The sequence below is a fragment of the Procambarus clarkii genome, chromosome 29 (genome assembly GCF_040958095.1).
Source record: "Procambarus clarkii isolate CNS0578487 chromosome 29, FALCON_Pclarkii_2.0, whole genome shotgun sequence".
In the NCBI taxonomy this organism is placed as follows: Eukaryota; Metazoa; Arthropoda; class Malacostraca; order Decapoda; family Cambaridae; genus Procambarus; species Procambarus clarkii.
The window spans coordinates 16,578,737-16,584,570 of record NC_091178.1 but is presented as its reverse complement, the minus strand read 5'-3'; the positions used below and the strand labels follow the sequence as shown (position 1 = coordinate 16,584,570).

Below are 5,834 nucleotides of genomic sequence, written 5' to 3'. Positions count from 1 at the left end.
GTTAATTTATAACATATTTCAATCGATATATTCACAGAAACTATCAAATAATTTCAAACACAGACACCTTTACTCAAAACAATTACTCAAACACACGAACAAAAAAAACACGCCGTGACATTAAAATACGAGCACATAAACATATCCTCAAATCAATACATAGGGAGACAAACACGTTCTCAAATCAACACATTCCCTCAACAAACACTTGGTCAATTAACACACAAATAGACAATCCTCCTAAATCATTACATACCATCTCAATTCCCCGCTCATCTTTACAAGTCATCATTCAAGAACCATGTAAAGTCGTCTCTTTCAAACGAACGTTAAAACTTTATAAATTGCAAAGTCTGTCTTTTTTATTCGTAATATATTACTTAAGGCCATCATTTAAACTATTATAGTATCTGTTTGTTATATAATTGTCAAAATAGTTCGTCTTCTGTCTCGGTGTTTCACGTGCAATTGGACAAACGCAAACAAAGACATGACAAACACAAATCACAATCACAAAACATTTACAAACGTAATCACACAAGTGCTTAGAATTTTGTTGTATCATAAAAGAAGAAATACATTACCTGATACTGAGCGCGGTATTTTTTTTAAAGATTCTGAGATTTTAAATGTAGTTATTGTCCTCGTATATAAGTCACCGGAGGCAAACCCTCAGCAGTTTAAAGACCAACTAATGAAAATAGAACACTGCTTGGAAAACCTCACAAATCCAGCTCCGAACATCATCCTGCTTGGGGACTTCAACCTACGGCACCTGAAATGGAAGCACCTGGCTAATACAGTAATATCAGAAAGAATACCAGGAAGTAGCCAAAATGAACAGGCACATGCAAATGACCTGCTACGGATGTGCGATAGGTTTGCCTTAAACCAGCAAATAGTAGAACCAACTAGGAAGGAGAACACGCTGGACCTCATTTTCACTAATAATGATGAATTGATCAGGAACATAATGATTACAAATACCTGTTACTCAGATCACAACTTAATTGAAGTTATGACAACCATGGGGAGTAGACCTTCAAAACCAGTCCAGATTCCCGGTGGAGGAGATTTCAGCAAATTCAACTTCAATAATAAACAGATAAACTGGGAGCAAATAAACCAGGACTTCACAGAAATAAACTGGGAAGAACAGCTAGAAAATGCAAACCTGAACCAGTGCCTGGAAAAAATAAGCTCAGTAGCACTAGAAATATGTTTAAACCGCATACCTCTAAGAAAAAAGAGGAAGAGATGCAGATTGGAACGGGAACGTCGTTCCCTATATAGGCGAAGAAAACGAATCGCGGAACAACTTGAGAGTCGCACCCTATCTCAAGAACGGCGAAGAAGGTTAGGTAGAGAAATAGAAACAATTGAACGGAAGCTACAAGAATCATACAAAACCCAGGAGAGGCAAAGAGAGCAAAAGGCCATCAGTGAAATAGAAAGAAATCCGAAATATTTTTTCTCCTATGCAAAATCAAGATAAAAAACCACATCTAGTATCGGGCCCCTGCGAAAGGGAGATGGAACTTTCACCGATGACAACAAAGAAATGAGCGAGCTACTGAGGACGCAGTACGACTCTGTTTTCAGCGAGCCATTAAACACACTAAAGATTGATAACCCAAATGAATTTTTCATGGATACGATACCAACATCAAATCATATATCAGACGTCACCCTATCCCCACTGGATTTTGAAGAAGCCATAAACAGTATGCCTATGCACTCTGCACCAGGCCCGGATTCTTGGAACTCCATATTCATAAAGAACTGTAAAAAACCACTATCGCAGGCCCTCCACATTCTGTGGAGACAAAGCCTAGATACTGGCGTTATTCCTGATATACTAAAAACAGCAGAAATAGCACCACTTCATAAAGGAGGAAATAAGGCAGAGGCAAAAAATTACAGACCGATAGCGCTAACATCGCACATCATAAAAATTTTTGAGAGAGTGCTAAGAAGTAAAATCACAAAATACATGGAATCACAGCAACTCCATAACCCCGGACAACATGGTTTCAGAACAGGGCGCTCTTGCCTGTCGCAGTTGCTGGACCACTATGATATGGCATTAGATGCTATGGAAGACAAACATAACGCGGATGTAATTTACACAGATTTCGCAAAAGCTTTTGATAAATGTGACCATGGTGTTATTGCACATAAAATGCGTTCAAAAGGAATTACCGGAAAAATAGGCAGATGGATCTACAATTTCCTGACTGACAGAACCCAATGTGTAATAGTCAACAAAATCAAATCCAGCCCATCAACCGTGAAGAGCTCAGTCCCCCAGGGCACTGTGCTTGCTCCAGTACTTTTTCTCATCCTCATTTCGGACATAGACAAGAACACAACCTATAGCACTGTTCCGATGATTGATAAAGATTAAGCCACCCAAGAGGTGGCACGGGCATGAATAGCCCGTAAGTGGTACAATTTTTTTTTTCCCAGTGTTCTGAGGTTGCATTTAACCATCAAGCTGTTATCGTGGGGGAGGATACTGCTTCACAGTCTTTATGAGGGTGTCCAGCTGCTGGACACCTTTGTTGACCAGGAGAGTGGCTGTGTTGATGGCTTCAGGGTGGCCACTGCATGATTCAGGAACTCTTAAAGCTCTTCTAAGGTCATTGGTTGCTTCACATTCCAGAAGATAGTGAAGTAATGGCTTTTCTGTGACAGTTTGGCAGAAGATGCACTCTCTCTGTCGGGGTTCACTAATCTCCCAGTTGCATCTGTAACCTAGACGTAGTCTATATAGCCTAACTGCTATTTCCCTGTGGATTCCTTTTGGGATATTTAACCTTTCTAATTTGGTTGCCTGAAGATACCATGTTGCAGATGGCGAACCTTCAGCTATTCTCTGGTGTAGGTCGGCTTTGTTGAGATGTGAGAGTTTTTTGGTGATGATGTTTTTTATGTTCTCTAGGCTGGGTTGAATTGTTTTATGTATCACTGGATGACGAGTTGCCAATTTAGCAATTTCATCAGCTTTTTCATTTAATGGGATTCCAATATGGGATGGGATCCAGTTTAAAGTTATGTTGAGCCCTTTGCCTTTAGCGACTGCTCCTTGATACAAAATGGTGGTAATTATTTCCACATTATCTTTCCACTGTTTTTGTCCTAGTATTTGAAGTGCAGCTTTTGAGTCTGTGTGTATGATTGCATTTTGAGTGTTTTGTGCAATCACATATGCGAATGCCTGTTGTATGGCAAACAGCTCAGTTTGGGTTGATGATACTAGTCCTCCCAGTCTCCAATATGCCTGAACGCTGGTCGTGCAAAGAGCAGCGCCAGCACTCTCATTTTCTGTGTCCACCGATCCGTCTGTGAAGATGTGGGTGGCTCCTGCTACTGCTATGCTATACATTTGCTCTTCTATTATGCGCCTTAGGATTGTCGGATCATAGGCAGCCTTTTTCATTGGGAGACTTTCTATTACAATTTTGAAAGTAGGCTCTTCCCACGGTGCGGAAGGAGTGTAATTTGGGTGTGGATGATCACCCTCTCTATCAAGAATCATGTTTTTTAAATGTAGTCTGTTTAGGACTTTTCCTGCTCTTGCAACCCAAGAGTTTCCATTGTTTTGGCCTAGTCCAACCACCAAAGCCTGCCGTACTGGGATTGGATCAGAAGAAATAATTATCTTACTGATAATTGTAGCTGTCCTTTGTGATATTCTTTCTTGTAGAGAGGGCAAACCCGTCTCCAGTCTAAGAGTTTCAAGCCTGGTCCACATGGGGGCTCCCAGTGCAGCTCTCATAGCATTGTTTTGGGCAGCACTGTTCCTTTGCAGATGACACTAGGATCTTCATGAGAGTAGGCAACATAGAGGACACGGCGAACCTCCAGTCAGATGTAGATCAGGTCTTTCTATGGGCTACAGAAAATAATATGGTGTTTAACGAAGATAAGTTCCAGCTCATGCGCTATGGAAAAAATGAAAATATAAAAACGGAAACCACGTACAAAACTCAGGCAAATCATAACATAGAACGAAAAGGCAATGTAAAGGATCTGGGTGTACTCATGTCGGAAGACCTTACCTTTAAAGAACACAATAAAGTAGCCGTCACAACTACAAGAAAAATGACAGGTTGGATAACAAGAACTTTTCACACTAGAGATGCTATATCGATGTTGATACTTTTCAAAACGCTTGTGCTCTCTAGAGTGGAGTACTGCTGCACAATGACAGCACCTTTCAAAGCTGGAGAAATTACTGACCTGGAGAGCATGCAGAGATCCTTTACTGCTAGAATCCACTCAGTAAAACATCTAAATTACTGGGACCGACTAAAGAGCCTAAAACTGTACTTCCTTGAGCGCAGGCGGGAGAGATACATAATAATTTACACGTGGAAAATATTAGAGGGGCTGGTCCCAAACCTGCACACAGAAATAACATCACATGAGACCAGAAGACATGGCAGGATGTGCAGAATACCCCCGTTGAAAAACAGAGGTGCAACTAGTACTCTGAGAGAGAACTCTATCAACATCAGAGGCTCGAGACTGTTCAACACGCTTCCACTACACATAAGGGGCATAACTGGCCGACCCCTCACAGTGTTCAAGAGAGAACTGGATAAGCACCTCCAAAGGATACCTGATCAACCAGGCTGTGACTCGCACGTCAGGCTGCGAGCAGCCGCGTCCAACAGCCTGGTTGATCAGTCCGGCAACCAGGAGGCCTGGTCGACGACCGGGCCGCGGGGACGCTAAGCCCCGGAAGCACCTCAAGGTAACCTCAAGGTAGGCGGTACGAACCCCGGCTCCATACCTGTGTGCCGGGGGTGAGGGGGCGGCATGCAGCCCATCCTCCAAACAAAGACCCAAAAGTGATTCCATGCACCCGCCGAACCCGCTGTTTATGAATAAAAAACGATTTACACGCGACTCACAACTGATTTCGTTCGAACACTTCCGGAACAAGTGCTTCACTGACGAATTTTGATCGAACCACAAAGCTGTAAATGCCAGCCCGTCCTCCAAACAAAGATCCAAAAGTGATTCCATGCACCCGCCAAACCCCCTGTTTATGAATGAAAAACGGTTTACACGCGACTCACAACTGATTTCGTTCGAACATATCCGGAACAAGTGCTTCACTGACGAATTTTGTTCGAATCACAACGCTATAAATGCTTCACCCACGTACTACAAATACAAATAATCGCCAACAGAACCTAAACACCTAACCTAACTTAAGCTATGCCTTTATATGCACAATATGCTAATATATTATAATATTAATTTATATTTGAGAAAATTCCTGTTTTGAATGAACAGCATGTACAAATTTATGTATGCGTCTGTGGGGTCGACCGCTGGATGGAATGGACTTTAAGAGTTGAGGACGGGTTGGGCATGACATGAACCCCACACCTGTGTGTTACTGTTGAGGTGCGGTAGGAGCCCCACCCCAACAAGTGTGCGACGGTGGGTCTCAGTGCTGCCTGGCCTCCCCATGCGCCCGGCCGCCTGTCTCCTGCCTCTTCCCGCCCAGCTCACTCACCTCGGGCTGCAACCTCGCACGCCACGCTACTTACCTGTCACTGTGTGCTCCTGCTGCTTATACCCTGCCCGTGCTGGTGGTGCTCTATTAGCCGTGCTGGTGGTGTTCTGATAGTGCTCTGGTAGCCGTGCTGGTGGTGCTCTATTAGTCGTGCTAGCGATGCGCTGGTAGTGCTCTGTTAGCCGTGCTGGTGGTGCTCTGTTAGCCGTGATGGTGGTGCTCAGTTAGTGTGTGTCTTGGTAATTGGTGTCTTACAACTTATCTCGTGATTGTTCTTTAAAGAAATATATCGGAAAAC

The 5,834-nt window shown here is 43.1% G+C and overlaps 1 protein-coding gene across 1 annotated transcript in view; it reads left to right on the top strand.

Annotated features, from left to right (window-relative positions):
* Positions 1-5,437: 5,437 nt before the first annotated feature.
* LOC138369808 (uncharacterized) overlaps positions 5,438-5,834 on the top strand; it is a 31,166-nt gene continuing 30,769 nt past the window's right edge. The window contains exon 1 of the mRNA XM_069333545.1: positions 5,438-5,834. This exon is cut by the window's right edge and continues 416 nt beyond it. The gene's annotated coding sequence lies outside the window, so the exon portion shown is untranslated.